General features: G+C 53.2%; 1 pseudogene across 1 annotated transcript; it reads right to left on the bottom strand.

Annotated features, from left to right (window-relative positions):
- Window positions 1-268: 268 nt before the first annotated feature.
- Window positions 269-869, bottom strand: LOC308562049 (fatty acid-binding protein 5 pseudogene; annotated as a pseudogene). The gene is made up of 2 exons: window positions 551-869; window positions 269-397 (listed from the first exon to the last, which is right to left on the bottom strand). The product of its transcript is annotated as a fatty acid-binding protein 5 pseudogene (transcript).
- Window positions 870-8,577: the final 7,708 nt, after the last annotated feature.

The following is an 8,577-nucleotide window of genomic DNA, read 5'->3' as shown; positions in this document are numbered from 1 at the left end:
AAGTCATTTCTCATAGTTATAGAGTCTGAAAGTACAAGATCAAGGTGACAGTGTGTCCAAATTTCCTTTTTTTTTTTTCATAAACACATTTATTTACTATCCAAAAGGATGATCCTAATAAACCAACACTCTGAAATAGTTGCATGTAAAATGTTTGTGATGAACAGTTAACCACAGTAATGGGGGGGAAAGCATGGAGAGGTTTGCTCATTGAACTGAGCTTGTTTATCCTCACAGCTAATTCCCGGCCAGAGAGATGATGAGATTTTTATTCTACTTTTTCACAGATCTGGATACAGGTGACATTGTTCACGACACCTTCCACCACTAATTTCCCACCTTCCAATCTTCTCGTTGTTCTTTCTTTCCCATCCCATTCCTGAGGTTGAATCAATGACTGTTGTTTTTTAGTTATTGATTTGAGAGAGTGAGAGAAAGAGAGAGAAATCGCTTTGTCGTTCCACTTACTTAGGCATCATCGGTTAATTCTTGTAGTTGCCCTGACCGGGATCGAACCCGCAACCTTGGCATATTGAGACAGCAACAGTGTGCCATTTATAAAGCTCCAGCCGGTCTGAGTTGTTCTGCCGTCAGCTGTAGTTTCTTCAGGCTTCTCTCCCAGGTAACATGAGAACTGCGTTGTTTTCAACGTGCTCTCAGTTTTTATGGTAAGGTTTCTGCCATCAGAAGTGATGACAGCCTGGTTTGGCCATGGCACCCATTTTCTGCAGAGCCACTCCCACTCCTAGTTCCTTCAAGTACTTGTGGAAGCCTTCACTCCCCACTAAGTGCCACCCTCCTACCAGCTGCTGAGTGGTGGCCCTGTGGGTGCAGGCGGCCGGCAGGGTCACCAGAGCTGAGTGTGGCATGGGAAGCGTGGCCCAAATTTCCTCTTCTTATAAGGACACCAGTCAGATTGAATTAGGGCCCACCCTGCCAGCCTCATTTTAACTTAGTCACCCCTTTAAAGATCTGCCTCCAAATCCAGTCTCATTCTGAGGTGCTAGGGTTAGAGCTTCAGCCTGTGAATTGGGGGAGGGAGAGGAGGCAAGTCAGCCCATCACAGCTATCCTGCCCCTCAAATTCTAGCCACTTCAGCAGCCCTGACCTCTGATCTCTACCACCTGGCAAGTGCCACCTGGGCAGCTGACACAAGTGTGGCCTCGCCTCATGCATTTCCTTCTCAGTAACTGCAGTCCCCAGCTGCCTGCTCCCCACGACTGAAAACAGTGGCTCCATAGGTTTGTTGTTCAAGCCTGGAGGGCGAGTCCGGTCCCAGCCACTCTGTCCTGGATGACAGTGAGGGTCCAGTACCGGCTCTTTGCCTTCTGCTCCCCAGCTCAGTGGTCAGACTTCCTCACGGTGCCAAAGAGACTTTCCTCAGCCCCGTCTGTGAAGTTCGGGATTTCTTTCTTTCCCTCAGGCCACAGTCACTCTGCCTCTCTCAGCAAATGCCTGGCCTGACCCAGCATCCCTGGTCTCCGAACCCAGTAGGATTTGAATGGAGACAGGTGACAAACACCTTCCCCTTCACTTTTCTCGCCATCTTTTTCTTTCTTGGCTTTATTAATTGCCCCAAGAAGAAGAAAACCAAATTTGCACAGGAGGTGGGTTTGATGGGGAGACGGGCAGAGAGACAGACAGAGATGGGGACAGAAGGAAGAAGACAGAAGCCTGGAGAAGGGATCTCCGAGGGCGGAGGGGGAGGGGAGCAGAGCGGGGAGGACAGTGGCTGGCTTTATTCAGGGCTTCGCAGGGCCTGTGCTTTGGGCCACAAGCCTGGATGCGACTTTGCACGGTCAGGAGCTGGACTCTCTACTGGTCGAAAAGACCCAAAGGCAGGTTTACTTCTTGACTGTGGGTAGAGAGGATCAGGGGTAACTTTCCAGGGTCTGACACACTTTGTCCAGCAGCTGCCCACTTCAGTGTCAGGAACCACAGCCCAGGAAGCTGTGCAGGTCCCCAGAGGACTTCGGGGCAGCCTGGGACGAGGTCTCAGAGTGGGGGGCAGGGGCTGAAGGTGAGTGCAGCGCGGGCCCTCCTTCCTCTAGACCCAGGCTGCGTTCCTGACGGCGCTGAAAACCAGCCCAAAGCCTCTACTTCCCTGCCCAGATTCCCTCCACATCAGCTCCTCTGCTCACACTTGCTGAGAACCAGCTCCCGGCCACTTGGATGTGCCCGTGTCCACAGTTCTGAGCCCCAGCCTGTCTCCAGGCAGGTCTGGAAGCACAACTCCCTCATCCGCGCAGGATGGAGCATGCCCCCCACCATGTCATTCATGTTTCTTCTTGCTCCCCCTAAGCTCAGAGGGTGATGCTTCTAGGCCTGTGTCCCTTTAAATGGGAGGAGAGTCCTCCCTGCACATGGATGTGGCTGACCTTTGGGAAAGGTTCTTTCTCCCTGAGGGCAGGTCCTGGAGAGCCCCCGTGAATCAGGGCAGCTTTCGGGTGCTGAGGCCCCTCCTAAGAGCCCAAGTTCCCAGGCACAGCGAGCTCAAGTGGGTGGAGTGGGAGTGGGAGTGGGAGTGGGAGGCTGGATTTCTATTAGCAGCAGGAAGAAACAAATCAGGAAACTCTAAGGTTATTAATAGAATAAAATTTGATAAACTGCAGTATCTCAATTTATGCACCATTCAGGGTATACAATGGTTATTTTTATCTAAATTATTCCCTGGACAAGAATAAAATTCAGATGTTAAATTAAACAACTGTTACTCTACTGAGTTTCATTTTATGGTTAAAGAAACTATGAGGACAATAAGAACTTACAATAGATCCTGAAAATATTATTACTGGGCTGATAATAAATGGCCTATAAATTAATGAGTAAAACCTGAATAAGAAATATTTCTATTTTAACATGAACAAGAAAAATATAAATGCTCGGTGGAGAAAATCACAAGGGGTAACAATAAATCAAGAAATATAAAGTAAAATGAAGAGAGGAAAGGTGGTTTGGCAAATGACGAAGTCATAATGTAAATGCCCAGCATTTGCAAGAGCTCTTTACACAGGAATGGATTGGATGCACGTTTGAAGGGACCATCTCCTGGAGCTCTCTGGAAAGGAAGGTCACTTGGGTAGTTGCAGTGATACAGTGAAAACATGCCCCCGCCTCCCTCCCTCCCTCCCTCCCTCCCTCCCTCCTTCCCTCCCTCCTCCTCCCTGCTTCCCTCCCTCCCTCCCTCCTTCCCTCCCTCCCTCCCTCCCTCCCTTCCTATCCCTCCCTCCCTCCCTCCCTCCCTCCCTCCCTCCCTCCCTCCCTCCCTCCCTCCCTCCCTCCTTCCTTCCTTCCTTCCTTCCTTCCTTCCTTCCTTCCTTCCTTCCTTCCTTCCTTCCACCAATACTAACTATGGCTGCTGGGTTTACAGCAGCTAACTAGACAGACAGGATTTCTGTCCTCATGGATTTACAGTTTAGTGAGACAGGCAGACATTGAACAAGCAAACAAAAAAACCCATACTAATAAATATATATTTGCAAAAAGAGATTAAATGCTGGGAAGACGTACAGCGCTCTAAGCAACAGACTAACAGAGTGGATTTCATTCGGGGGCTCCGGGAAGGTCTCTCGGAGGAAGTGATAATGAAGTGCGGAGGCGCAGGCTGAGTGTGATTTATCCAGGTGCAGCGGGAGGGATGGTGTCCCTGGCAGAGGGGACAGCAAGGGCAAAGGCCCCGAGGCAAGCCTGGCATGTTCAAGAGCTGGAAGAAGGCCAGTGTGGCTGGAGCATCAGCAGGTCAGGAAAGATTGATGCAGGAGGAGCCCAGGGAGCTAGGCAGGGGCAGGTGATCATGCGTGGATTTAATTTTAAGAGTGCTAAGAAACCATTTAAGGATTTCTTCTTTAAGCAGGGGAGGGACGTGAACAGATTTGCATTTTTAAAAAGTACTGTGCCTGCTGAGGGGCTAGTGGATGTGGAATGACCAGGTAGGAGGCAGATGTGGTACAAGGTTGCCCTGCAGGGGTGAGGGTGGGGGTCTCCTATAGGGCAGGGGTAGTGGGGTGGGAGGAGCAAGTGGGCGGGTTCAAAATACATTTAGAACTTTGAACTTGAGATAGATTAGAAATGCAGGGTGAGGAAGTAGAGGTGCCCAAGGTGGCCTCTAGGTTTTGGGCAGAGCAGCCAGGAGAAAGACAGAGGGTCCCCTCTCTGAGGTGAGAGCACCCTCTCCTTTGTGTGTCTGAAACGCTCCTGTTTTACAATTAAGGGAACTTAGTGCTGGCCTTTGAGCGAGGGGCAATGAGGCTCCCAAGGTCACTCAGCCAGCTGGCAGAGCTGGGACTGCAATCGAGGGGTCCTACCTGTGTCAGGTATCACAGCTGGGCGGTGCTCGTCGGGGAATCCCTGCTGAGTTCCCTACTCTAGAGCTGGGGTCAGGATCCTGAGGTCTCAGGAGGCCCCCCATCCAGGATGCCCTGCACCGGCTGTGCCTCCCTCCTGGACAGCGTGCCCCCAGCCCCGGCCCAGCCTGCAGGGCAGCACTCCTGCGTGCTGACCCTTCTCTGCCCGGCCAGGGCTGCTGGGACAGTGCCAAGGAGGACTCCACACACCAGCCTGGAGCCAGTGGAGATGTCCATATGCACACCTCCCTTCCTCCTGCTTAGTTTCTCCTCCCTGGGCAGCCTCCAGCTTCTATTTCTGCTTCCCTCTGTCCCTTCTCCCCTTCACGTATCATGGTCACTATCAAATCCTTCACCTTGAGAGCTGAATGCAACCCTGTACACAGGGGGTCTTCCATGTGTCTTTATTAAATTGGACTATATGTCATATGTGGCCCAACCGCTTCACTTTCCCTCTGTATTTGCCCCTGTCCTTGCTATTTAGACCCTTCCCCAGATTTCCCTGATGACCCGCACACTGTTCCCTCCTGTCTATTATATCCTCATAAATTTGCTGCATCAGTCCCCTCCTTCCATCTTTCTAGGGCAGGTCCTCCATTACCTCTCATCAGAATTATTGCAAAACCTCTAACTGCGCCCGCCCCTCCCCCCCCAACCTCTTCTTCTTCCAGTCAACTTCACATTTTTTCCCAGCTCAAAAATCTTCAGAGACTGCCCACTGCCTGCTGGAGGAAATGCAAACCCTTCAGCCTGACACCAAGGCCAGGCTTTGGCTGCAGACTCTCGCCCTTTCTCACCTCTCCCCTCCTGCTCCTACAGACCAGCCCCACCCCAGCAGGTTTCTGCCTGGAGCCCTGCTCTCCCTCTCTCTGCCTCCCAGTCCCAGAAGTTCAAACCCCTCCCTCAAGGCCTCCTTGTCCCCACCCCCATGCAGGAAGAGTCTCCCCATCCTGGGTGCCCCTGAAACACTCCTCAAGCACCTACAGTGGCTTATCTTGCCTGTCATTGTTTGTGTTGGTGCCACTGGCAGAGGCGGTCCCGGGAGGGAGGTCAGGCTCCCTGGGGAGGCTGCTGAGTCCAGTGCTAGGTGGGTTAGTCTGAGGGGCTCTGCAGGTCCAAGGGGCCATGTCTACACTTCCCTTCTAAGCTGTGTGGGCTCATCTCTGCATCCCCAGCATCCCACAAGGGACTTGGCATGTGGTGGGCACTCAGTTGATGTCTGCCAAATGAACAACTGAGGGGGCAAATGAATGGCCCAGAGGGACACGCTGCAGGAATTCAGGGAAGGAGTTAAGGAATTCCACAGAGGTGGGGCTGATGGAGATTGAGCAGGGAGGGGTTCCGGCAGGGCAAGGGAGGAGGGGGAAGGTGAAGAGGAGCTGGGAGAGGAGAGAATCCTGGGGGAGAGAGGGATGGTCTCCTTGGGACAAGCAGAGGGTCTGGGATTGGGCTTAGATGAGGGGCAGTGCTGGGGTCTGGTGGGCTTGGTCCTGTCTGGGCAGACAGTGTGCCAAGCAAAAGAGCGGGGGTGGGGGGAGGAAGGTGGGCAGGAACAGAGATCTCCAGCCTCCCCACCCGATACCCCACTAGATCAGAGATGCTGGATGGGTCTCTCATCCTTCCCACCAGTAGATGAGTGACCTGAAGAAAGCATTTTTAAAAACCTGGTCCACTGAGTGGGAGCAGGAAGAGGTAGCTGAGGACCTCTTCCCACGCCCCATCTCATTTTTAATGCTTGAAGGCGAGCGTCTCAGCAAAGTGCACAGCTTAATAGCAGAGGGGTGAGGACCCAATCCTGATGGTGCTGGGATCAGAGAGGCCTTTAGAGGCAGAAATGGGACAGGCTGGAAATGGGGCTGGAGAGCAGGAGTCACAGTTGACTTGGATGAGCTCAGGAAGGGCTGAGTGCAGAGAGAGAGGAGGCACAAGGGCTGCACCTGGCCGCTCTGGCACTTGGGGGTCGGGAGATGAGGAGAGACCAGCACTCAGGATACAGCCCTCAAAGGAGTGAAGGAGCAGCCAGTGGGGAGCAGGGGATAGAGGGGAGCTGTGTGGAGCTGAGGGAAGAAGGCATTTCCAGGAGCACAGGATGACCAACTGTGTCCAAGGCTGTTGACAGGTCCAGTGAAATGAGCTTTAAAAATCAACCACTGGCCCTGGCCCGTGTGGCTTAGTTAACTGGGTGCCCTCCTGTGCACCAAAAGGTTGGTTGTCAGTTCAATTCCCAGTCAGGGCACATGCCAGGGCTCGATCCCCTTGGTGGGGATGTGCAGGAGGCAGCCGATGGATGATCGATGTTTCTCTCTCACATGGATGTGATGTTCCTCTCCCTCTCCCTCTCTCACTGCAAATAATAGATAGATGATAGATGATAGATGATAGATGATAGATGATAGATGATAGATAGATAGACGATAGACTAGATAGATAGATAGATAGATAGATAGATAGATAGATAGATAGATAGAGATAATTTTTTAAAAATCAATCAATCATTGGACTTAGCACTGTGGACATCATGGTGACCTTGACAGGAGTGGTCTTCAGGACCAAAGTGACTGTAGGGCATTCAGGGCTCAGGAGACAGTGGGACAAGGGTAAGTGGAATAACAAAGACTCTCAGTTTTGCCTGTAAGATGGGCAGCAGCTAGAGCCCTGTCTAGCTTTGTGGCCAAGGGAGGGCTTTTATTAGGGTGGGGTGACCTTTATTAGGGTAGGGTTGGGATCCAGGCACAGGGGAGGGGTGGGCCTCAGGTCAGAGCCAGACAGTTCTCTGTAGACCAGAAGGGGAGGAGATCAGGGGTACAGGTGGGTGCAGGTGGGTAGATTTGGCAGCAGGAGCACATGATATTTCCATTTGACCCAGGCACAGGGTAGATGTCCACTTTAGAGACGAAGAAACTGAGGTACAGAGAGGTCTAGTAGCCACTGTTAGGCAGTGGAGCTAGAACTTGGCCTAAGATTGGAAGGCAATAGAAGATCCCTTAGAGAGTGGGAGAAGGCAAGAGCTGGAGGAGCGGCAGAGAGGGGCTGTTAGCAATAGTCTAGGTCCTCGGGGCCTCCTCCCCTGGAGGAAGAATGCTCATTATTAATCACTCCATGGAGCCTGTAGGAACCAGTAGGCAGCACTCCGAGGCCCTGTAGTGAGTACTTGAGTGAAAGCAGAGGTGAGAGGGAGGAGCCTTGGCAGAGGAGGCCATGGTGATGCCAAAGAGAGAGCAGGGGTTGGGGGGGGGGGGTGGTGGTGAGGGGCCTATGCAAGCGGGGAAGGACCCTGGTGGCACTCTCCAGCCTTGCCTCAGGGGACAGGCACCAAGGCCTGGGTGGCTCAGCTCAAACTCATCAGGCCTCCCCAAGCCCATCAGTGTTGCCCCCATGCTGGTTCTGGCCCAGGCTGCAGCCAGGGAAAGAGGGCAGGAGGGGCAGGTGACACGAGAGTCCCAAAAGTTCCTGAGGGAACCATGCAGGTGGGGGTGGCACCAGGAAGACCCTGGCAGCAGCCAGAGCTAAAGGTGGCTTCAGTTGGTTGCCGGTCCACTGCTGTGAGGACTCTGAAGCAGATGGCAGGTCTCGTCCTCATGACGCAGCTGCCTGCCACCTGGAGTCCCCACGGGGTATGGATTCCCTGGGCCAGGGGATGAGCACTGAGAGAGAGAAGGCCTGCTCTCTGGGTAGAAAAGGGCTTCCTTCCCTTCCTCCTGAGAGAGCAAGCTCAGGCCACCCACGAGGAGGCAGCATGGCTACAACAGGCATCCTCAGAGCCTCGCTGCCTCACGAACTCCAGTGAAGCCTGCCCCGTGGCCACACTCTCATCTATGGCTACAGACCCCTCATTCTGGTCTCTTCCATGGACAGCCTGTGGGGTAGGGCCAGTGTCTCCAGGCAGCACCTGCTAACAACCCTTGTTGGGAGTGGGGAAGGGGAGGGGCCACTCTCTGCAGCAGGACCCAGATACCTCATTGGCTCATCCGGGAAAAGCACCAAACAAACCATGCCCTCCTGAGCTCCACGCTGGACGGCAGGCATAGCCATTTCACACACCTACAACGCTGGTCAGGCTACGACTTCACTCCTCCGAGCTGTGGCCTCTGGAGGGGGTCCTCCAGGTAAGGCAGGTAAGACACGAGCAGGCCAGTCAGGGACTTCTGGGAAGTTTGCAGACTTGCCTCATTATGGAAGCAGGAGGACCCTGAAACTTGGGGGCTTAGCTGCCTGCCACCTTTGTGAAGTGACT

The sequence above is a fragment of the Miniopterus schreibersii genome, assembly GCF_964146895.1.
Source record: "Miniopterus schreibersii genome assembly, chromosome: 9".
Taxonomy (NCBI): Eukaryota; Metazoa; Chordata; class Mammalia; order Chiroptera; family Miniopteridae; genus Miniopterus; species Miniopterus schreibersii.
Note: the sequence above shows the minus strand (reverse complement) of the source record. Positions and strands in the feature narration are given on the sequence as shown.